This window comes from Ovis canadensis, chromosome 1, assembly GCF_042477335.2.
Source record: "Ovis canadensis isolate MfBH-ARS-UI-01 breed Bighorn chromosome 1, ARS-UI_OviCan_v2, whole genome shotgun sequence".
Taxonomy (NCBI): domain Eukaryota; kingdom Metazoa; phylum Chordata; class Mammalia; order Artiodactyla; family Bovidae; genus Ovis; species Ovis canadensis.
The window spans coordinates 218,527,936-218,552,094 of NC_091245.1; the positions used below are offsets into that span (position 1 = coordinate 218,527,936).

The 24,159-nt window shown below is 40.2% G+C and overlaps 1 protein-coding gene and 1 non-coding gene across 5 annotated transcripts in view; one reads left to right on the forward strand and one right to left on the reverse strand.

Annotated features, from left to right (window-relative positions):
* FNDC3B (fibronectin type III domain containing 3B) overlaps positions 1–24,159 on the reverse strand; it is a 414,553-nt gene that overhangs the window by 294,946 nt on the left and 95,448 nt on the right. The gene's annotated exons all lie outside the window — the stretch shown is intronic.
* LOC138431214 (U6 spliceosomal RNA) lies at positions 10,306–10,412 on the forward strand. Its single transcript, XR_011253599.1, has one exon. It is a non-coding gene; the product is annotated as a U6 spliceosomal RNA (small nuclear RNA).

Here is a 24,159-nt window from a genome sequence, read left to right on the forward strand (position 1 = left end):
TTCAACCCCATGGACTGCAGCCCACCAGGCTCCTCTGTCCATGGAATCTCCCAGGCAAGAATACTGGAGTGGATTGTCATTTCCTCCTCCAGGGGATCTTCCAGACCAAGGGACTGAACCTGCATCTCTTGCAAGGGCAGGTGAACCACTGAGCCTCTTATCAGTTTGACTTTTTTCTCCCTGCCTTAGCTTTAAAACACACACACACACAATTGATTTCTTTCAAAAAGGTTGACTAAATTCTCAATATCCCATTTCTCAACCTGCTAAAGAGAAGTAACAGCTGCTTCCTACAGGAGTATTCTTAGGTCATTAAATAATTTAATGATACTGGGCAAGGGGCAACTCTCCTCTGGCTTGCTTTTCTCATTTCTCTAATTAGGGGACTGAACTCCATGATCAAGGTCCCTGGCAGCTCTAACAACTTAAGGCAGTCACCGTGAAAGTAAAAAGATCTGTACCCATAAATACTACTTACAAACTTTAGGAAGTCACTACTGCAACATGGAAAAAGTAAACCAGAAATATTACATGGAGATGTTCATAATATTCAGTGGAATGTACAGGGTATATATGTATACATAACTGCTTATAGGACTATAATGAAATAAAACCAAAATGTTAACAATGGTTAACCTATGATAATGAAATGAGTTATAGTTTTTCTTTTGTATTTATCTTTGAGCATCTATAATTTGTATAATCATAAAAGTTAACTTTTATAAACCCATTTAATTCAATCTAAGTTGCATCATGTGACTGCTTACATTTTTGTGATGAAGTATTTCCAAATTAATGTACAAATATACAAATAAAGACCTAAAAGACACGATTTAGCCAACTCTCCCATAAGGAACTTCCACCATTCGGCCTAGACTGTGTGGAATACAGCGATGGAAGAAAATCTGTGGTTAAGTAATAGATTGATTTGGTAACAGTTACAAAACCAGCCCTGGGGTCATGCTTGCTGAGTAATCCCTAAGATTAGGCATGCTCACTAGGACCAGCAGTTTTTTTTGTTTTATTTTTTTAAAGGGAGGAAGGGAAAGCAGGTTCCCCAGTCTTATTACCTTTTTTAGATAACAAGCACTCCAAAAAAATCTTTGAACTGCCAAAATAAATCAAAATTTCTAGGTGGAGAAGTCTCTGTCAATCAAATGAGACCCAGCAAGTCTCAAGATAAACTAATAATAGCAATCTGTTACACACTTACTTAGCTGCGCCTACTATGCTAGTCCCTAACTAGCACAAAGGACTTCAAAAACTCCAGCTATGAAAAGAACAGGGTGGGGCCAGAGTTCCCTCAGGGTTGGCAGGCTTCATTCTCAGTGGAAAAGTAACTACCCATTCTTATCTTTGTGGTTTCTCTCTACTGGTGCACCCTCCCTCATACGAAACCTAAAAATATTTGTCCTATGTTTTAATCCCCACATCCCCATATATTATATAATACATGTTCACTCTAGGAATCTGGAAATACAGAAAAACAGGGCAAAGGTTTCTATTCACCTAGAAACATCCACTGTTGAAAAGGTGATGTGTTTCGTTTCAATTTCTTCTATCCATATGAAACCTATAAAGTTAGAGGGCTATAGTTTACACAGGATAGACCTGCCCATTTTTCATTTCTGATATTTCATGATCATAACACTGACGACTTTTAAAAAATAAAGAACTGGTTCCTAACTAACATCTTCAGAGAATGTGGCAAAATCTTCAGGGTCCTCGACCTTAGCATAAAGCTAGGGAATACCATGTATTCAACTGAGAAGACCAGTGTGTACCAAAGGCATAATTTCTTTCTATCTGACATCAGGTTATAATGATATTATACTCTTAGATTATGTGTAAGTATTTAAATAGAATTATGAAGTGAATGGTCCCCATACAATACTGTAAATTCAATTTTTTGTTTCTATGTTTCCAGGTAAAAACTTTTGCTTTGCACAATGAAAGATTATGCTGCCAATTGTAAATACATTTGAAATCAACCTGCTAACAAAGGAAGATACAAAATACATTGCTTATAGGGAAATAACAACATAGAGGACTGATAGGTTAACAAACAGAAGGTCTATGCTGTCGTCCAACTTCTGCAAAACTAGGAATATGTTTTTCACAGACAACAGAAATGAAAGACTGTATACCAATGTGTTCACAGTGATTATGGTTAGGTAGGTAGGATGAGGGCTTCCCTGGTGGCTCAGACAGTAAAGAATTCACCTGCAATGCAGAAGATCTGGATTTGATTGCTGGGTTGGGAAGATCCCCTGGAGAAGGGAAAGGCTATCCATCCATTCCAGTATTCCTGGGCGTCCCTGGTATTCTTGGGCTCAGACAGTCAAGAATCCACCTGTAATGTGGGCAACCTGGGTTCAATCCCTGGGTTGGGAAGATCCTCTGGAGGAGGGCACAGCAACCCACTCCAGTATTCTTGCCTGAAGAATCCACATGGACAGAGGAGCCTGGTGAGCTACAATGCATAGGGTTGCAAAGAGTTGGACACGACTGAGCAAGTAAGCACGGCACAGCACAGGTAGGATGAAGAATTTATCAATACATTCTGACCTTTATTTTTTAAGAGATACTTTTGCTAAGGAGAAAAATGTATATAGAACACAGACCACTTTACAGGCAATCTCATATTTGTCAAAGAAGCCAACGGAATAATGAGAAACAGATAATGGACATTTGGCCAATGAAAATCCTATTATACAAAACACACTTCTAAGACTTCCTGAGAAGTGTCACTGATAGTAGCAGCTCCACCTTCTAAATTGGTGCAGTGGCTCACAGGTGTGGCTTGTCCTCACCCTGGGCACAGCTGGGCCGACCTGCAGGGATGGTACAGCCTTGGCTCTAGAAACTATTTTCAGTTTCAAGATATACCACAGAATCCTGAATCTAAAAAGGAACCTTGAAAAGTTCAGTCTGACACAGGCTTGCACAATATTTAAACATCCCTAATTGACCACAGGCTTCAAAATACCATAACCCAGCATTTTTTATTATCCTATATCCTTCAGTTAGTTATCCCGGATTTCCTCTCTCAAAAAAGTCGGTGAAAACACATTTATTTGGAAAACAGGATGATAGGAATAGATAAGGTCAGAATTAGACAAAACCATGTCTGAGTCAGTTAAAAATATAAAGTGTTGAATATTTTTAAATCACTACTACTGAAAGGATTCTTTAATAAAATTCTGTTCCTCTGACTCTTCCACTCCTGACCAGCAGGGCCAGGGTCCTAATTGAGGAGTTAAATCACTTCTAGATTCTGGAAATATCCGGAGCCATCTTATCCTGCCTACCATCTCTCTCTCATCTCCCCCTTCATTCCACTCTAACCTGCACACACAGACCATGTAATTCATTCTAACACATCACTTTCACTGGGCCACCACTCACTTTCACAAACCAGGGATTCTTTAAGCAGAAAGCCAGAGCAGCATTCATGAGAGATGCAGAATGAGGGACCAGGCACTGTCGAAGCAGGAGTTCCCCTGAGCTAACTGCTCCAGGTCTGACGCAGGCAACGCTGCAACCGCACCAGGTGAGGTGCTTGTTCAGAAACGTTAGTTCCTCATGAATGTTCACGGCAGCATTGTTCATAAATGCCAAGAACAGGAGAAACCACCCAAACATTTATCAACTTCAAGGTAAATAAATATGGCATACCTACACAATGGAAAATTATTTGCAAGAAGAAGGAATGAGGTACTGACACATGACAGAACATGAATTAACTTTGAAAATACTCTGCAGAGGGGAAAAGCCAGTCCCAGAGGGCCACGTATGGTATAGCTTCCTTCTTATGAGATGTCCAGCACAGGTGAATTTTTAGAGACAGAAAGTAGATTGCTGGTTGCCTGGAGCTTGGGCGGGGGTGGGGCAGGGGTGAGGGGGGCATGACAGAGTGACTGCTAATAGGTAGTACAAGGTTTCTTTTAGAAGGTACAAAAAGGTGCTAAATTTTGATAATGTCGGTAACTGTACAACCTTGCCACTATGCTAAAATACAGACATATTGAAATTGACATCTTAAATGAGTAAGCTGTATGATGTGAATTTTTTCTCATTAAAGCTGTTTAAAAATCCAGATCCTTCCATTCCACCTCAGAACTACTAAATCAGAATCTCCAGGATTCCGTCGACCTGGATATCTTCCCTCTGAATAAGAGCAGGTGATGTGCATTTTCAGAAAAGTCCTAAAATACACTATACCATGTCTTAGATCTTTCCTAATGCTATATATAGAGGCTAGGTATCATGTTCTGTAGCTCAAAAACACTTTTCAGGCCAAAAAAATCCTCTACAGTCTCCTGCCTACATAAATGTATTTCCCACTCTGTCCACACAATGCTCCCTCCCACCGGTGTCACGACTCCCCGGGAGCATGTGATGGCTGGAGCTGTGCATCATGTTCCTCTCCTCTTTCCTAGGACATTTACCTTTGGCCCAAGCCTTCAGTTCAGTCGCTTAGTCGTGTCTGACTCTTTGCGACCCCAAGGACTGCAGCACGCCAGGCCTCCCCGTCCAAGGCTTATCTGCTGCTTAACGCTACCTCAAGGTTACTCCAGTTTACAGTGACTTCCACGAAGAGCTCTTTGGGCCTTCCTACCCTCAAGTGTGAAAGGAGAGTGATGGACTGCTCGACTTTCTCCCATATCTGATAGTTGAGCCTCGCTGAAGACTCAAGAGACACTCTAGGCAAGCAAATTTTCCTCATTCACCTATTACCTCCAAATAATGTGTTTCGGGCAAACTTCTTCCTGACCTGATGTATGAGGAAGTTAAACAACAACTGAAAGAAGACTTTTTTTTAAGGCGAGAGAATATGCACCTGCTAAAGGGTTCTCAGGATACTGGTATAGGACCCTGGCATGTGGTAGTGACTCAGATATTTGATGCATTCCTTGATACTCAAGAAGTTACTTCTTTAGCTTCAGTCTGTTCAGACTTCTAGGGCAGCACTACAAAGATCTTCCGCATACAGGAGACTTACACTCTGTACTGCTCCTGTTTGACATATGAAGGTTGCCGTTCTTCTTTGCCAAGAGGACACAATCAACCCTTATCAAAGAGATCTGTAATATGTGTTGGTCTTTCTGCCAGTGATGATGGCTTATGAAAGCGTTTGAAAGAAGAGTTGTTAACATTAGAGTTGCATTCCATGGTCATAAAATGAACAAAGATAACTGGCCCATCTTGTGATTAATCTGCAGTCTTATTTTCTGAAGCAGTAAAAAGTCATTCATCACTGCCCCTCCCACCCACAAACAGAGCACAACGTTAGTGAAATGCCAGAGCACTCCAGCTGACATTCCTGGAAGCAACACAATCTTTTAAAATTGCTCTTCAGTGACTACTTGTGTCAAGATGAATAAACAAAACTTTCACATGTGTTAAAATAAAAGCCTATTATTTGAAGAAGCTAACAACTTTTGTGTTACATTTTATCAGTACAAAATGCATTCTTGTATTTCCAGTAACTGTAGTGACAAAGCTTCATAAAGCTGAAATTTAGATGTTCCAAAACAAATATACATAAACACATACATATATGTATACATACATGCATAGATATATACTCTTTAGAAAAAGCACTAGGAAATTACAGAACCCATAATCCTATAATGCCTACTTCTAAATCTATAAAATATCAGACTCCTGTAATATGCAATAATTTTTTTCAGATGTTTACAAATTAAGGGAAAATGTATACCTCTTCTTCAAACTGTACTATCTCTTTTCGCATGTTGCTGCTGATGCTAAGTTGCTTCAGTCGTGTCCAACTCTGTGCGACCCCATAGATGGCAGCCCACCAGGCTCCTCTATCCCTGGGATTCTCCAGGCAAGAATAATGGAGTGGGTTTCCATTCCCTTTTCCAGGGGATCTTCCCAACCCAAGGATCAAATCCACACCTCCTGTGTTGGCAGATGAATTCTTACCATCTGAGCCACAAGGACTAATAAGGACTTACTGCATAGCACAGGGAACTCTATTCAGTACTCTGTAATGGCCTGTATGGGAAAATAATCTAAAGATGAGTGGATTTATGTATAACTGATTCACTTTGCTGTATCCTTGAAACTATCAACATTGTAAATCAACTAGACTCCAACAAAATTTTTAAAATATTTTCCCAAGTTCTTCAGAAGAATTTTATTTTATTTTATTGCATTGCCCCAACCCCTTAACCCCAGTCTTATTTTAGTAAATTATTTCCGAAATTCTTCAGAGCATTGAGTGTGAGTGAGTGAAGTCGCTCAGACATGTCTGACTCTTTGCGACCCCATGGACTGTAGCCTACCAGGCTCCTCTGTCCATGGGATTTTCCAGGCAATAGTACTGGAGTGGATTGCCATTTCCTTCTCCAGGGGATCTTCCCAACCCAGGGATTGAACCCGGGTCTCCCGCATTGTAGACAGACGCTTTACCCTCTGAGCCACCAGGGAAGTCATAGCATTGAGGAGAGTACTAAAATGAAAACTTAAATTAGCTCTATTATTTTCAGTATCCAGATAAAACAAGGTAAAGAATGGTTTAGTTTTAATCTTGTGAGCTGGAGCCTAAGTAAGGCTATCCTTTCAGTTTATTTTCACAATCCCATCATGTTAGATGAGAAAACAAAGTGCTAAGGAGTACTAACCCTGGAGAATCAGAAAACCTGGGTTATTCTGATTTCACCAAGAACTCTGTGTGTATTCTAAGCACAAATCCTTCTCCAGCTCCTTAACAGGTGCTATTTGGTGAGAACCCTTGAAAAAGTTGGCTTAAAGCTCAACTTTCAGAAAAAGAAGATCATGGCATCTGGTCCCATCATTTCATGGCAAATAGATAGGGAAACAGTGTCAGACTTTATTTTGGGGGGCTCCAAAATCACTGCAGATGGTGACTGCAGCCATGAAATTAAAAGACGCTTAGTCCTTGGAAGAAAAGTTATGATCAACCTTGACAGCATGTTCAAAAGCAGAGACATTACTTTGCCGACTAAGGTCTGTCTAGTCAAGGCTATGGTTTTTCCAGTAGTCATGTATGGATGTGAGAGTTGGACTGTGAAGAAGGCTGAGTGCCAAAGAATTGATGCGTTTGAACTGTGGTGTTGGAGAAGACTCTTGAGAGTCCAGTCCATTCTAAAGGAGATCAGCCCTGGGATTTCTTTGGAAGGAATGATGCTAAAGCTGAAACTCCAGTACTTTGGCCACATCATGTGAAGAGTTGACTCATTGGAAAAGACTTTGATGCTGGGAGGGATTGGGGGCAGGAGGAGAAGGGGACAACAGAGGATGAGATGGCTGGATGGCATCACCGACTCGATGGACGTGAATCTGAGTGAACTCTGGGAGTTGGTGATGGACAGGGAGGCCTAGCATGCTGTGATTCACAGGGTCGCAAAGAGTTGGACACAACTGAGCAACTGAACTGAACTGAACTGGCTTTTTTCTCAAGCCCACTCAAAGTGATTTGGTACTTGCCTGGATTACAGTGTTGAGAAAGCCTCACTGTCCCAAGCTAGTGAGAGTTAAGAGATGGCTACCAATGTAGTGAGACTTAAAAATGGAGAAGATCCATGCCACATATTTGCCATCCTTTGTGCACCAAGGCTCCCTCCACTCAATAGTTCTCAATCAGAACCGAAGTAGTGGAAAAGAGAACATTACGTCCAATGCTGGACAAGCTTTCAGACGAAACCCTGGTCTCCACCTCTATTTTGTTCAACATTTCAAAGACAACAGTAATGCCCAAGAATTTTAAATTGACTGTTAAAAATTTTAATCAACACCTAATAATTAAGATATTAGAATTACTCACACCAACTCAACTTATTTAACAGGCAGTCGCGTCTGACAGATTACCACAATCGGAGCACTACTACAAATGAATACATGTTGAAATCGTATGTATGACTGAAGTCAGATAAAGGTGAGTAGACAGATCTGGAAATTTCTTCCCTTAGTTTTCAAACATTTATTGGGTATCTTACATGCCTGGCACTGTGCAAACACTAGAAATACGGTTTTACACATTTGGCTAACTTTGAAAATGAGCGAAGATTTCAAAAAAAAAAAAAAACCTTCAAATAATGAGTAGAGAGTGAGATTTCTCAAACCTCCATGTTCTTGATCTTTACAAAACAGTCTTATTGGAATCTTTTTTCTTTTTTAATGGTCCAAGACCCTTCTGTCAAAGGTATTAAGATATTGCTATGATTGAAATTATAAACTGGAAGCATCATACTGCTGAGGGTTCAGTAAATTTGACATTCAACTTGTGTGTGGCGTGCGTTGCCATCTGAGGATTCAGGCCTGACCATCAAAGGGAAGTCCCCCAACCTCGGCAGACGGCCGTGCTGCGTTGTTGCCTGCTTCCAGCGCTCACTGAATAATTCTTACTGTTTTTTCCTGGGGTCTAAGCAATTCCTGTAGTAGAATGTCTTGCCCCAGTCTTATACTGTGCTCCTATAACATACATTCTGAAACACGTTTTCAATACATTCTAAAAGATGTGCTCATGCATTCTTGATTCATAGATTTCATTCAGAAATGAGAATTCATAAAGGAGATAATTTGTTCTGAACTAATTTTTACTTTACAAAATCCTATGGGTATTAGTTACTGTGAGTTTAAAAAGCTCACAGCACATTGAAAATCCTACTTTTTCAAAACTAATTCTGTGAAATTCAACACCATGACCAGTCAGTTCTCTCTCAATGCCTTTTCTGTCCATAAGAGAGCTAATTTCCCTATCACTTAAACCAGAACCCTGAATATTATTTGGCCATTGTCTATGCATCTTTAAAGTCTTATTGCTGGATACATGAATAAAAATAGTTCTTTTTTATACCCTCTACACAAGCTACTTGTTTTAAGCATCACATATCCTTAGGAGAATGCCTTCAACACAAATAATGAGATTGTACTTGTACAGCTACCTTTTGTAGAGTTTATTTTTAAACTGATTTCTAAATGATCGATTATATTTCAAAACATACTTGTGAAGACTCAATTTTTCAAATTTGCTATATGTACACTATTGATATATTTCAATTTTTTAAGCATTTCACAAGGAATTCTAGCACTGAAAACACTGCCTGAAATCTACATGATATGAGAAAAGAGGATCTCAGTGGCAATCTAGAAACTTGGTTTGTTTTGTTACAAATGCCAGCTGTGTGACTTGAGTGTCTCCAAGCCTTCATTTATCTGCAACATGATGTGGCTGGACTAGATTATCTGCAAATTTCCTTACAATTCTGAACTCTGAGATCCTAACACAGCAATTTCACTAATTTGGGATGAGAGTCATAAATAAAGTACCACTTAAAAGATATTTCCTCAGGACCTCCCTTGGTTCAGGGGCTAAGAATCTGCCTGCCAATGCAGGTAACACGGGTTTAAACCCTGGTCTGGGGAGATCCCACAAGTCTCAGAGCAACGAAGCCCATGCGCCACAACTATTGAGGCCACACCCTGCAACTACTGAGGCCCTCGCAGCTAGAGCCCGCACTCTGCAGTAAAGGAGGTCACCTCAATGAACAGCCTGCACACCACCACAAAGAGCAGCCACTGCTTGCTGCAGCTAGAAAGGCCAGTGCAGCAACAAAGACCCAGCACAACTCAAATACTTTCCCTAAAAAGCACTTTTTTTAACCACGTTATCTTTAAAGAAAAATTACAATAGCCATATAACACTCATTCATGTCACACCTTGAATGATACCCATTTTTAGGCTGCAGACTTCTCAGGAACTAGATGTGGCAAGCACTTCCCTGGTTCTAATTAATTCCCTGAAAATGTGAATGGCTGAGGCGATAAATGGTAAAAGCTTCAAGAGCCAAAGGCAGAAGTGAATATACTATGTTACTCTTCCTGCTATCTGTGGACTACGATGTGTCCTGTAGATCCCTGAATGAGGTCAACCCAGGGCTCTCAAACTCTCCTGCAGCCCTCCTGAGGTACAAAAAGATTACAAATGGAGAGTCATTTAATTCTTGTAGCCCCTGGCAAATACCAAAGATTCCAAATCATATTTTTACATCAGCATAAACTTTTCCACCATGAGAGTTTCATTTCCCTTCTAGCATGTTACAACCTATACTAGTTTCAAAAACACAACCTCAGCATTTAAATTTTGCAATGCAATTTTTAAGGGTTTTTTTTTTTTCTTTTTTTTAAAACATCAGCAGCACCTTTAGGACTATCTAATCCAATTCCTTATTTTTTAGAGGTCACAGCATTGATTAAGAGTCAGGTCTCCTGCCTCTCAAATTGTTTCAAATTTCTACAAAAATGTTCTACCTTGTGCTCGCTTCGGCAGCACATATACTAAAATTGGAACGATACAGAGAAGATTAGCATGGCCCCTGCGCAAGGATGACACGCAAATTCGTGAAGCGTTCCATATTTTAAAAAAAAAAAAATGTTCTACCTAATTTCATATAGGAAAACTAACCAAGTTATACACTCTCTACAACACCCACACACATATACACCCACTCTAACTTACTGAACTCCAAAATGTTAATTATTCCACTGCGTTTCCCCTAGTCCATCAGGTTCTCTGCAAAGTCCCAAACCGGGCAACTAATGAAGCCCTCAGAGAAAACAAGCGCTACCTACACTTAGTAAGTCTCCAAAAGAACAATGGCACAAGCAAAAGATAACTACACCTAAAATGGTCATTTACAATGCAGGCATGGTAAGTTATGTGTCGTAACCAGAAGCATATGACCTGAAAAACAGGAAATCAATATAGATATATTTGTTCTCCAAATAAAAGAAAGACCACTCAAAACTATCCTCTACATTCCATCTGGATTCTACACTAAATTTTAACTATGTCACTGCCTGACATCCCTGGAAGTGGCCTGACAGAAATGTAATTGCAAGTCCAATGAAAGAGGAGGGGAAACACTTACGCCTGTACAGAAACAGGAACCAAGTACATGTCTCTTTTTTCTAAATCCAGCCAGGTGATAATTTCCAAAGTATACACCATGGAACAAATATTTTGCTTCATGCTAACAAGCCTTAAGTGAAAAAGGAACACTATCAAGCAAGTCTGAAAACTGCATTGAATAGCTAGAGGTTCTTTAATGATGGACTGCAAGAATATGTGCTGATAACGAGTACAACTTTACCCAAGGGCTGGTGTTTATCCGACAATGATCTTTTGGTAACACTGCTCTAGCTACTTAAAAATTTTCAACTCTAAGGAAATTATATGAAATTCTACTTTATACAGATTGTCTAATGATATTTAAGTAGCATCTCACCTAGCTTCTCTACCTAAAGATTGGGCTAAGTTCTCAGGTAAAGAGTCAAAAGAAGGCTGGATCTAATGGTTAATCCTATGCAATTTCTGAGTCTAAAGCCTGCACAATCTTATTTGCCCATACAATGTCCAAATATAAGTCACATTTCCACATTAAAGATGTTTTGAAACTGTCTGCTGTTGCTGCTGCTGCTACGTCACTTCAGTCGTGCCTGACTCTGTGCGACCCCATAGACAGCAGCCCACCAGGCTCCCCCATCCCTGGGATTCTCCAGGCGAGAACATTGGAGTGGGTTGCCATTTCCTTCTCCAGTGCATGAAAGAGAAAAGTGAAAGTGAAGTCGCTCAGTCGTGTCCAACTCTTAGCGACCCCATGGACTGCAGCCTACCAGGCTCTTCCATCCATGGGATTTTCCAGGCAAGAGTACTGGAGCAGGGTGCCATTGCCTTCTCCGTTTGAAACTGTCTAGTTGTTTTGATTTCCTCTAGGAAGAGAAAACCATTTCTTCTTCCTATTAAAAGGGATCCAAAACTCAATTTTTCAAGTCTTTAAGGTAACAACAAATCTAAAACATTCACTATTCCTGGATGAAAGGAAATCACTTTTTCCAAACAACAAAATGCTTTCTAAATCTTTTGCATTTCCTGCCAATATTAGAAGCAGGAAGAAAAAAATCTCCTCAGGAGACAGGAAATAGTACAAATAGAGAACACACACCTTTAGGGCCCTTCTAATGCTGTACCTGAACACACAGCAATGTGGCCATGCACTTCAAACATTTAAACGAATTACGCATCTACAGTTCAACAAAGGAAGCATTTTCTCCCCAGACTCGCATTCCATGCTGCCACTTGTACAGTCAAAACAGTGAAGTTCATTCCTCTAAGTCTGAAGCACTCTCTTCCCTGTTGCATATTATGAGCACTCACAGCTAAAATCATAAAAACTAGAAAGAGGTAGAAGTTTTAAATAATCATAACATCAAGGGGCTGTTGATGTCCAAATGGCTACAAGAGCCAAAAAGGGAATGTCGACGAGCAAAGTGGTTTACCTTCCCTGCTTCTTGTTGTGGAAACATGGCCATGAATAAATAATTCATATTTACATCTTTTATATATTTTAAAAATTAAAGTATGCACATGATGGCAAACAACGGACAGCCTCGGTATCTAGTGATGGAGGCCCCTGCAAGCAGGGCAGACGCCTCTTCTAAACACAGAGCTGACACCACGCTGACGACCTTCGCTATCCTGCAAGAACACGGGTCCGTGCTGCCAGGTTTTCAAGAGAAAGCAGAAACCTTGTTTTATGGGAAATCCCTTCATTTTCAAAAGCTGCCTCCAAATTTTAAAAAACACTGTGTATGCCACATCTCCTGGCCCAGTTTAAAAATTCAATCTCACCCTATCAGATGAAATAACTGGCATTATCCAGAGGTGTCCAATCATTTGCCCAAAGCTGGAAATATCACCTAAACTCAGTCTCTTCAATGTATAGTACTAGGTATACAATATACCACATGTTGATTCACTTAATCACCAAACTTACTGTGGACCTACTAGGGATTAGATGCTGTTCCAGACCAGTAATTCACCAGTGCACAGGAGAAACACAAGACAAAACCCCTTGCTCTGATGGAGTTTACATTCTAGAAAGGAGAAACTTGGGTCTCATTAGAAAAGACCCTAATGGTGTGAAAAACTGAGGGCAAGAGAAGGGCGCGACAGAGGATGAGATGGTTGGATGGCATCACTGACTCAACAGACACAAGTCTGAGCAAACTCATGGAGATAGTCATGGTCAGAGAAGCCTGGCATGCTGCAGTTCACAGGGTCGCAAAGAGCCGGGCACGACTTAGCAACTGGACAACAACAAAGGAGAAACACGATCATACCAAGTTAGGTAGCAGTATGTAAGACAGTGATGCTCTTATATCACTGTGTGCTTAAAAAAGCACACACATGAAAAAAGAGCAGGTCAAGCAGAATGAAGGGTACTACAGAACTAGTGTCATGTCTTACGAAGGCTTTAGTCGGGGCCAAAATCTTTTCTAAGTAGGGAGAAGCCTAACACAGCTCACATGTAACCAATGCGCAAATTACCTTGTGCATGCCTGTTTCCTCATTCACAAAATAAAGATATTGTTTACCTGACCTATCTAATGCCCATTATTGTAAGACAATCTTCAGTTACTGCTTGAGAAAAGTGAATTTATAATGTTTTAATATTACATTTATGACGCAGTATTGTGATTATTTCTAGACATTCAGAATACCTCTTAAACATCCTAAACACTTAATAGATTCTAATCCTTCAAAAGGAAAAAGCAGCCACTAAAATCATTAACATTTCCTCTCCGCTCTAATGTTGACTGATCCAAGGCCACAGAAGTATAGCAACCACTATGAATTTTGAGCTACAGTGTGGTGAAATGTAGACAACTTCTATTTTTTTATGCCACCTGGTGCAGAGAACTGACTCATTAGGAGGAAAGACTGAAGGCAAAAGAAGAAGGGGGCGACAGAGGATGAGATGGTTAGATAGCATCACTGACTCAATGGACATAAAACTGAGCAAACTCCAGGAGACAGAGGAAAACAGGAGCACAGCGTGCTGCAGTCCACCAGCCACAAAGAGTCGGATGTGACTTAGTGACTGAGTGACTGAGCAACAGCTCGGCGGTGGGGGGTGGGGCTGGGGGCGGGGTTTATTTTAACTTAAAAAGTACAATGAACTTTCCTAATAATTTTTTAAAAACCCTTAAGGCCACAGTAGAGTGAAGAAACAGAGCTAAACCTAGGCCTGGGTCCACATGGCAACCACTTCCATTTCACAAAAGATGTTAAGGATTTAATAGTGTAGGAACAAGATTTATAATCCCTGATGATTTGCTTGTGATATCATTTATAACTGACCACATCCATAAGTATCATAACAAGATGTCAATTTACAGAAGAAATAAAGTTCTTCATATTTTCCTCCCTTTTTCATTCTCCTGATTATCTAGCAATTACCATTTTCATTTTCGCTTATTTTGAATTTGCTTCCTAACAGCTAATATCTTTTACTCTCTGTTAAGTTGCTAGCAATGCATTTTATTGGATCATCTTTACTTTCTAGCACATAAATGGACAGAAAGTACAGGACATTATCATTGTGAGACGCTCTCCATCATTCTCCGGTGCTCCTCCATGTCCTGCCAGGTGTGCTAAAAGATGAAGCCTTGACCATCTTGTGTTCAGGCTATTTCTCAAAGTTTTGATTGTAATGAACGACTTTGACAGATGGGATAATGGCTCTCCTCTAGACAAATCGCAAGTTCACTCACTGCATGCTACAAAAGTAGTGGATTCTCCAAGTAAAGTGGCTCAGCAGTAAAGAATCTGCCTGTCAATGCAGGAGACTTGGGTTCGATCCCTGTGTTGGGGAAGATCCCCTGGAGAAGGAAATGGCAACCCACTCCAGTATTCTTGCCTGGGAAATTCCATGGACAGAGGAGCCGCTGGGCTCCAGTCCATGGAGTCACAAAACAGTCAGACACGACTTGGCGACTAAACAACACCACCACAAAGCAGAAACACCATCTCACTGTGCACAACCCCATCTGCGTGCTCCACATCACCCATGTGGGACTTGGGGGCAAGGAGGAACTGATACAAGTACTGGAGCTCATGCTGTTTGGTACACCCTTGGCTCTAGTCCCTTGTCTTCTGCCAACAGTGGTAAGACAGTAGCGGGGTCACTATTATCCTAAGGCAAAATCAAACCCCAGACTCAACAATGTCAAATCAAGTTGAAGAATCACACATTTATTCAGCTATGTCATTCTTGGTATGCTTATATACAACACTTGCAAATCCTCAGACCTTAAATGCATGCCTAATTTCTTCTGTGCTTTATCACTGATGTACACAAACATAAACACACACTACAATAGAATATCCCACTCCGTATTAGGTTTCAGAACTAGTTAATAAGCTCCAATGGAATCCATCTGTCACTAATTCAAGACCTCCTACTTCTAAATGAAGTTAATCAGAGAGCTACATCTGGATGTGAACCTGGTGTTTCCAATCAAGTTTTCCATCCTTTCCCCCTCTGCACAGGAAAACAGAGTAAGTTCTAGGCAGAGTCCTAAAAGTCCAGATTAAATCACACGTCTCTGGGCCTGAATCTGTTTACCCATAAAGCAAGAGGGCTGGACCACAGGGACTCGTCTCTTTTTCCAGTTAGAATTCCGATGATTCTACTTTCAGCCTATACATGGGTGGAACATTCCTTGCTGCTTTGTTCAGTGCTGGAGAGGTTTTTGAAGTGTGGTCCTGCTGAAAAGCTGGAGAATGAACTAGATGTCCTCTCAAGATGCCTTCTGGCCTTATAATCCCATGATGTGCTTATAATGGAATTTGGCTATCCTTATAATTAGAAATGTAGCCTGCTGGTCACACATCTGGATCAGATAAATCTGCACAAATAGCATTTCACCAGAAGCAGAAATGCCAAGCACATAACAGCTGTGTTGTTACATCAGCCTTGCAAATAACAAGGAATACTATTTATCCATAGAAAGCAAATGACTACGGCAGACAGGGATAAAGCTGATTTCATTCAAATTACTTTGGGGTGGGAGACATGTTTATAAAAGAAAAAAATATATGTTGGTTAGACTTTCAAATTTACAAGATCAGTATAGGAAAGAATTCCCATACGTAAAAGACCACAAATGCCAAAACACTACTTCCTTATTTCCTGCCATCCTAGTTAATGATGAGTTTCTTGTTATTGAACTTTTTTAAACGTAATAGGCTCCTCTGACTTGCATGTCAACATATCACAAGAAGCCATGAACCTAATCCACAATTAAGTATTATCAAAGTGTTAAATGTACTCTGGGAATAATCACATCCATAGAAAATAAATGTGCTTCAAGTTAACAATTAATTTCACTCAACCAATGTGCTAGATAATATGAAACAAGAGGAAATTATTTTCCTTAAAAGAAATAAACACTCTTCCTACCCAATTAGGTAAGCATTAACCACCTTACACTTTGAAGCTCATTTCTTAAACCCCAAAACTTAATGTGCTAATCTATTTGCTCGGAGGAACAACTGACAAAAGGCATGACTAATGGTAAACAGGTATGAATACAAAATCTGTCACCTATTACTAACCTTACCAACACAACTGCTCAGTCTTCTAATTTGCAATACTGTTAGTAATTTTATTTTCCCCATTCAATGGGCGACATTTCTGATGGATAGAGAAAATAGCAGTGACTGGAGAGGTAAATTAAGACAAAAGCATGGTTTTTTTTTTAATATTTATTTATTTCTTCATTTGACTGCACCAGGTCTTAGTTGCAGCATGTGGGATCTAGTTCCCTGACCAGGGATTGAACTTGGGGCCCCTGAATTGGGAGCCTGGAGTCTTAGCCACTGGACCACCAGGGAAGTCCAAAAGCATGGTTCTTAAAGGGGAGAATCCAAAAGGTAATCAGATTCTTACTTCACATTTTCTAATATTAACTGAAAACTACTAGTAACAATCAGTCTTTGAATGAATTATGAAAGGAGTACAGGGATTAAAAAAAAGTTTTAACTAGACAGATGATTCTTTGGAAGAATATAATAAGTCACAACTTTCAATCTTTATATATCAATTTTTAAGCTTAAAGCCTTAGACTAAAATGATACCCTGTGATGGTCAGCTAATTGATTTTCTAAAGAATGTTAGTCAACTATTTCCAAACACTGGGAAACAACTTAGGCAATCGAAATTCTCAACCGATTCTAATTCTTAAGGAAGTCACTATAAGAAAATGAGTTAATACTTCAAAACCCCTAGAAGAGAATCTAACAGATGCATTATATTTTATGTGCAACCACCGAGTAGCCCTAGTAGATACAACCAACAGGAGATTCATAGTGTAAACCCTCTTGGGGGCCTAAAAGACTTTGGCTAAGTAAATATCAACTCTCAACCTGTGATGGGCTTATCAATGAACCACCATCAAAACACAGGTGAGAGCAAGGCCTTCTGGCTTTATGCCAAAGTGAAACATCAGATGGGCAGATCCCATCCCTTCAAGGATACTGCCAAAACTTCTAAGGTTCAAAAGGCTATCTCCAACCTGAAGGATGGGAACTCTCAGGATAAGGAAAATGGGGAGCCCCCCTCTTTTAAAATAATTCTTTCAGGTAATTGAATGTCATTGGCAATTAGGAGTGAAATATGAGCTTTTTATAAGGTAAACCTTGTTGGGAATGCCCTGGCGGTCCAGTGGTTAGGACTTGGCTCTTTCACTGATAGACTCGATTCCTGGTCAGGGAACTAAGATCCCACAAGCCATGCAGCATGGCCAAAAGAAGATAAATCTTATTTCTCTGTTTTGATTTTTTTCCATACTTCTGTTTTCTTTATTTAGGGGTGTAAACAGATTCCTAATACATATTTTTTAAAATAATGACTTACCAATCTTTTTCTCTTTCTCTATCCTCTATTATTTTAATGTTATTCTTTTGTTTTATTTAGGCTTTGTGATTTCAGACTTAGAACCAAGAATTTGAGATTTTTGCACAGCCACACAGGATTTCAGTTACCAAGGCTGCCAGACCAACAGCTAGTCCAGAAGTGCAGAAATCCACTCTCTTTTTTCAAAGAAATAGATTTTCTGCCTCCATGCTTTCCATTTCCAAGAACAATACTTCTCTCACGATAAGGAGAAACCCAAAAAACAAGGGGCCACATTGATCAGAGCTCAGCCTCACTCTCATCCCTCACACACACCTCACTTTTTAAAATGCTCTGGGTCCTACCCTTCCTTAGTAGAAGTTAAATTTCATCATCTTAAAGGATACTGACGATTTCCCAGATCGTAGCTGTCCAGGTATTACCTACCATCTCCACAAAGTAAGTAAGTGAAGTCGCTCAGTCGTGTCTGACTCTTTGCGACCCCGTGGACTGTAGCCTACCAGGCTTCTCCGTCCATGGGGTTCTCCAGGCAAGGAAACTGGAGTGGGGTGCCATTTCCTTCTCCAGGGGACCTTCCCAACCCAGGGATCGAACCCGGGTCTCCCACATTGGAGGCAGATGCTTTAACCTCTGAGCCACCAGGGAAGATTAAAGCTTCAATATAAATACAACTGAGTGCTAAAGTAAGACTTTGACAATGGCTATACAGGAATATTCCCAAGATGCCTCCGTTTTGGTGGTAAAAACGTCCTGACTCCAAAATTTCTTTCCAACTACCTGAAGTCTTTTGTATCACTATCTGCCCAATTGACTTATCTAGTTCTTCCTGGTCTCTCTTTGATAAAAGCAGGAGCACCTGGAGTTCTAGCTACCCACCCCCCCCCCCCCCACCTTCAGTAAACTACGCCCCGCCCCTGCCAAAGGAGAACAGCAGATACGAAAGGAGGCAGAGACCTGCTCAGGACTTCACCAGGTCTGAGGGCCTTGCAGACTCCTACAACTCAATACAGATTTCACCCCAATCAGCAAAGGACATGGGATACTAAGGCCTCATTTCAGATTCTAACCACATAGTTTAACAACATGACACTTTTCGTTCTTAATATAAGAAACTAGTCATTTCTAAGAGTCTACAGCACATAATTTCTACAGGTATCGCAAAGGTTGTTAAAATACCTACCTCAGAGCTTAACCAAAAAAGTGGGGAGGGGTAGTTTGTGTTATCCCCTGTATCGGTGTGTCAAGAGACCATCAGGCAAACACTCCCCAAGGCAATCATGTGACACTCACCAGGAGAACGCCCCATAAAAGGCTGCCTTACAGGAACCTCTAGAACTTTAATGTGAACTGTCTCCCCCTCATTTTAGGAAATGCTCCTCAACCCAGTGAGCACAAGAAGGACGCCTGGGTGGCAGCCAGCAGAAAGCTATCATTAAAGTCAAAAGCATTTTGTGCAGACCGCCTTCAACCAAAGGGTTTTCATCTGCTGCAAACCAAATGCTTCAGTATATTTAAATATTTACTTCAATCAACCTTGTTTGAAAGAAACCAGGATGAAGAGACGAGGTAGACTTCTTCACAATCTAAAATGCACCATTTCCAAACAAACAACAAATGAATACTTTCTACAGATGTTGTCATATTGTCAAATGGTTCCTCTAGCCTTCTTCTCATGCACATGGACCGACCTTCTATTAGAGTGGACACCTGTGCTCGTCTTCCCAAACCCCAATATTTCATTTGCATGGCAATATTACAGAATTACAGTATTACAATATACAATATACAGTATATACAATATATAAATTACAGAATTACAGTAAGATGGTAGGTGCTGAGAGAGGGTATCAGAAGGCAGACAGAATGAAGCCATGATCATAGAAAAGAGCCAATCTGATCACACAGACCACAGCCTTGTCTAACTCAATGAAACTAAACCATGCTGTGTAGGGCCACCCAAGACAGCCAGGTCATGGTGGAGAGGTCTAACAAAATGTGGTCCACTGGAGAAGGGAATGGCAAACCACTTCAGTATTCTTGCCTCGAGAACCTCATGAACACTATGAAAAGGCAAAAAGATAGGACACTGAAAGATGAACTCTCCAGGTCAGTAGGTGCCAATATGCTACTGGAGATCAGCAGAGAAATAACTCCAGAAAGAATGAAGGGATGGAGCCAAAGCAAAAACAACACCCAGCTGTGGATGTGACTGATGATAGAAGCAAGGTCTGATGCTATAAAGAGCAATATTGCATAGGAACCTGGAATGTCAGGTCCATGAATCAAGGCAAATTGGAAGTGGTCAAACAGGAGATGGCAAAAGTGAGCATAGACATTTTAGGAATCAGCAAACTAAAATGGACTGGAATAGGTGAATTTAACTCAGCTACCCATTATATCTACTACTGTGGGCAAGAATCCCTTAGAAGAAATGGAGTAGCCATCATGGTTAACAAGAGTCCAAAATGCAGTACTTGGATGCAATTTCAAAAATGACAGAATGATCTCTGTTCATTTCCAAGGCAAACCATTCAATATCACAGTTATCCAAGCCTATGCCCCGACCAGTAACACTGAAGAAGCTGAAGTTGAACGGTTCTATGAAGCCCTGCAAAACCTTTTAGAACTAACACCCAGAAAAGATGTCCTTTTCATTATAGGGGACTGGAATGCAAAAGTAGGAAGTCAAGAAACACCTGGAGTAACAGGCAAATTTGGCCTTGGAGTACAGAATGAAGCAGGGCAAAGGCTAATAGAGTTTTGCCAAGAAAATGCACTGGTCATAGCAAACACCCTCTTCCAACAACACAAGAAAAGACTCTACACATGGACATCACCAGATGGTCAACATCGAAATCAGATTCATTATATTCTTTGCAGCCAAAGATGGAGAAGCTCTATACAGTAAGCAGAAATAAGACTGGGAGCTAACTGTGGCTCAGATCATGAACTCCTTATTACCAAATTCAGACTTAAATTGAAGAAAGTGGGGAAAACCACTAGACCATTCAGGTATGACCTAAACCAAATCCTTTATGATTATACAGTGGAAGTGAGAAATAGATTTAAGGGACTAGATCTGATAGACAGACTGCCTGATGAACTATGGATGGAGGTTCGTGACATTGTACAGGAGACAGGGATCAAGACCATCACCAAGAAAAAGAAATGCAAAAAAACAAAATGGCTGTCTGAGGAGGCCTTACAAATAGCTGTGAAAAGAAGAGAAGCCAAAAGCAAAGAAGAAAAGGAAAGATATACCCATTTGAATGCAGAGTTCCAAAGAATAGCAAGGAGAGATAAGAAAGCCTTCCTCAGTGATCAGTGCAAAGAAATAGAGGAAAACAATAGAATAGGAAAAACTAGAGATCTCTTCAAGAAAATTAGACATATCAAGGGAACATTTCATGAAAGATGGGCACAATAAAGGACAGAAATGGTATGGACCTAACAGAAGCAGAAGATATTAAGAAGAGGTGGCAAGAATACACAGAAGAACTGTACAAAAAAGATCTTCACGACCCAGATAATCACGATGGTGTGATCACTCACCTAGAGCCAGACATCCTGGAATGTGAAGTTAAATGGGCCTTAGGAAGTATCACTATGAACAAAGCTAATGGAGGTGATGGTATCCAGCTGGGCTATTTCAAATCCTAAAAGATGATGCTGTGAAAGTGCTGCACTCAATATGTCAGCAAGTTTGGAAAACTCAGCAGTGGCCACAGGACTGGAAAAGATCAGTTTTCAGTCCAATCCCCAAAGAAAGGCAATGCCAAAGAATACTCAAACTACTGCACAGTTGCACTCATCTCCCACGCTAGTAAAGTAATGCTCAAAACTCTCCAAGCCAGGCTTCAGCAATACATGAAACATGAACTTCCAGATGTGCAAGCTGGTTTTAGAAAAGGCAGAGAAACCAGAGATCAAATTGCCAACATCCGCTGGATCATTGATAAAGCAAGAGAGTTCCAGAAAAACAAATATTTCTGCTTTATTGATTATGCCAAAGCCTTTGACTGTGTGGATCACAATAAACTGTGGAAAATTCTGAGAGAGATGGGAATACCAGACTGCCTGACCTGCCTATTGAGAAATCTGTATGCAAGTCAGGAAGCAACAGTTAGAACTGGACATGGAATAACAGACTGGTTCCAAATAGGAAAAGGAGTACGTCAAGGCTGTATATTGTCACCCTGCTTATTTAACTTACATGCAGAGTACATCATGAGAACGCTGGGCTGGAAGAAGCACAAGCTGGCATCAAGATTGCCAGGAGAAATATCAATAACCTCAGATATGCAGATGACACCACCCTTATGGCAGAAAGTGAAGAAGAACTAAAGGGCCTCTTTATGAAAGTGAAAAAGGAGAGTGAAAAGTTGGCTTAAAGCCCAACATTCAGAAAACTAAGATCATGGCATCCAGTCCCATCACTTCATGGCAAACAGGGGAAACAGTGGCTGACTTTATTTGGGGGGGCTCCAAAATCACTGCAGATGGTGACTGCAGCCATGAAGTTAAAAGACTCTTACTCTTTGGAAGAAAAGTTATGACCAACTTAGATATTAAAAAGCAGAGACATTACTTTGTCAACAAAGGTCCATCTAGTCAAGGCTATGGTTTTACTAGTAGTCATATATGGATGTGAGAGCTGGACTGTAAAGAAAGCTGAGCACTGAAGAATTGATGCTTTTGAACTGTGGTGTTGGAGAAGACTCTTGAGAGTCTCTTGGACTGCAAGGAGATCAAACCAGTCCACCCTAAAGGAGATCAGTCCTGGCTGTTCATAGGAAGGACTGATGTTGAAGCTGAAATTCCAGTGCTTTGGCCACCTGATGCAAAGAGCTGACTCATTTGAAAAGACTCTGATGCTGGAAAAGATTGAAGGCAGGAGAAGGGGACAACAGAGGATGAGATGGTTGGATGGCATCACCGACTCAATGGACATGAGTCTGGGTAAACTCCAGGTGGTGATGGACAGGGAGGCCTGGCGTGTTGCAGTCCATGGGGTCGCAAAGAGTCAGACACAACTGAGCAACTGAACTGAACTGAATTACAGAATAGCTACTTTCACAGATCTTAAGTACACAGGGAGGGTACATTTAAAGAATTTAAGTATAAAGTGTCACCTCATGCTAAGGATGTCAAGTGGAAGTTCACAAAGAGTTTAAAATAGATCTGATTTGCATGTTTTCCTGAAATCATCTAATTAGACATGTTCTTTTCTGTGTATTTTAGATTACTACTTTTGATTTTGAGGCAACATTTCACTCTGAAGATGAAAATATGACTTTTTTTTAAGGTGACTTTAATACAAGTTGTCCAAATACTTTTTCAATCCACCTTTGAGAACTCAACATTAGGCAGCTTACAAAGCATTCAAGTTTTCTTCTTTGGTGGTGGGGTAGGGGGGGGATAAAAAAATCAAGCATGTCTATAGTGAGAGTCTTTCTACATGAGATCATAGTAAAGAATTCATTAATTCTCTCTCGGACAAGTACACTGGAGGCCAACATCTTTGTGCAGAGAAGGGAGACAGCATTCATCAATTAAGTGCAGTATTGTTCTAGGGCTTTGTTTATAAATCCAGCATACATCGCCATCTGTTAACTTGGACTAGAAAGCTTTAACTGATATTTACGTAGTTCAGAATAAAGTAAAGGAAGAGGCCTGTGTGAAAATGCTACCCCATAAACATTTTCACACCCTGGACCAATACTATTCTGACTGAGTTAATGTCATGTTGAAGGCTTGCTCCCCTGTTCTTTCTCTAAACTTTAGTTTCTCAAGTTAGAAATATATTTACAATCTTCTACAAAAATTCCTAATTTGTTAATTTTTCAAATGGAAAGAAGAAATTCTGACTAAAGATAAATAAATTGCAACTTCACCTACGCAGTTTTTCTTAAGTCTCCAGATTCCTTATGTTACATTCAACGTAGAATAAACATGATCTTTTTTACCATTCCATTTCTGTCTACTTCAAATTCTAGGTCTCCAAGTATTTGTTCTTGATTAATTTTATTTACCTATAATCATATTCAAGGTGTACTTAAATGGCTTGATCACCAGTTTATATACAGCTTCGAGTATGCAGATTTTAACTCAAATACAAACTTTGAAGACAAGAATCATATTTTTATTCATTTCACCCACTCAAAACTCTTCTCCACTGACCCCTATCCTGAATAAATTACTTTATATACAGCAGACATTTTAGTTAACTTTTTAACTATAAACTAAATTTGTCCATGCCAAAGTCACTCTAGAAATAGTTACAATTTTATTTAAAAATACTTCATTGTCCCCCCAAATTAAAGGCCCCTCGATGCCTTTGTGACATGAATGGAATTTGCAGGCTTTCATCAATGTTAAAGAAGCGGTCAATGTTCCTAAAACCACT